The sequence below is a fragment of the Nothoprocta perdicaria genome, unplaced genomic scaffold, assembly GCF_003342845.1.
Source record: "Nothoprocta perdicaria isolate Ctin4 unplaced genomic scaffold, notPer1 scaffold_3, whole genome shotgun sequence".
Classification (NCBI taxonomy): domain Eukaryota; kingdom Metazoa; phylum Chordata; class Aves; order Tinamiformes; family Tinamidae; genus Nothoprocta; species Nothoprocta perdicaria.
The window spans coordinates 2,230,250-2,231,578 of NW_020455532.1; the positions used below are offsets into that span (position 1 = coordinate 2,230,250).

The following is a 1,329-nucleotide window of genomic DNA, read 5'->3' on the forward strand; positions in this document are numbered from 1 at the left end:
GAATTCAAATATYTTTCATAATTCAGAGGTGCAAAGAGCAGAGCTAACATGCAGAACCTGTTCCTACAAAGCATAAGGTCTAAAGTGGAAGTGGAACCAATTATTTCCAGATCTAGTCAAATTATGAGAAATACGTGGCTGTGGCCAACCTGTACCACGAAGAGCCTGATTCTGTGGGATCTTCTTCTACGGGATCCTCATTCATTCCCTTCAGCAGGACCAGAGATGGATCCCCRTTCACAGCCCTGTGCCAGGCTTCTCAACCTCGATTTATATTTCTTCTGCCCAAGGTAACTCTAATGGCTTCAAATGTGCTAGATTGGCACTTACTCCACAGTCAATCTCACCATCAGAAAAATACGTTGAACCTTTCCTCTTTCATAATTACAGGGACCTCTTCCATTGATTCTATGGTGTCTGTTGTATCGGATTGGATTCCAGGTCAGTTCAAAGAAGCAATAATATCCCCCACTATCAGCTGCATCTGACTCTCACCTCTCTCTTCCCAGATCTTCTGGCTTCACTGTGTTTTTTCTCTCTTTCCATCCAATGACAGGGTTTGTAAAATAGCTAAATCTATTCATCATCACCCAGACGATTAATTTCTGCTGCTATTAAGTCCATAAGACTTGTTGGTGGGAGGTGAAACTGAACCCCATTTTCTAATTTGCACTCAGTCTGCTTCTCAAGAAATGAAGGCTAAKGGGAGGAAAAATCTACCCCGATTCTTCACTCCTAGGTGCCTGTTTATCTGAATGCAAGTTGTTTTTACCAGTGTAAATGGCAGCAGGGCAGCTGGGGAGGCCTGAAATAACTGTGCGTGCAGGACTGGGGAGACCAGACCCCAGCGAAAATCCCCCGTGCTCTGAGACGAGAGGGAGAGAAGAAATCAATGCATTTGAGCAAGAATTGAAACAAGTTAAGAGCTGTATGCTTATTAGCTCCTCACAGCAAAATAATCTGCCACTGAAAGCAGACAGGGAGGAAGATCACAATGACTGTAATGGAACACAGATTGGTTTAATAGTATCAGAAACTCTTTTGAAGGCAGCTGCGTAGCTCAGAGCAGGTGGGTGCAGCTCAACAGGGAGGCCTATCTCTAGGTAGAGACTTTGTTAAAGAGAAGAAAGAGGGGGAGGGAGAAATTGAAATTCTGTTGTCAAGTAACATCGTGCTTTAATTTCATGCCACATTATGACAATCTGGTCTGTAAGGCACTCCCAGTGTGTGGCTGCAGAGCTGCTGTATTACAGCTTCTGCTTGCAAAGCTGATAGGCCCGGGAGACCTGCAGCCCTCAGCTAATTGTAAACCCGATTAAATAGCAGTGT

The 1,329-nt window shown here is 44.3% G+C and overlaps 1 long non-coding RNA gene across 1 annotated transcript; it reads left to right on the plus strand.

The window, feature by feature from the left end:
* The first annotated feature begins 275 nt into the window (after window positions 1–275).
* On the plus strand, window positions 276–1,114 carry LOC112949810. The gene is made up of 3 exons (XR_003249885.1): window positions 276–290; window positions 391–441; window positions 557–1,114. It is a non-coding gene; the product is annotated as an uncharacterized LOC112949810 (long non-coding RNA).
* Window positions 1,115–1,329: the final 215 nt, after the last annotated feature.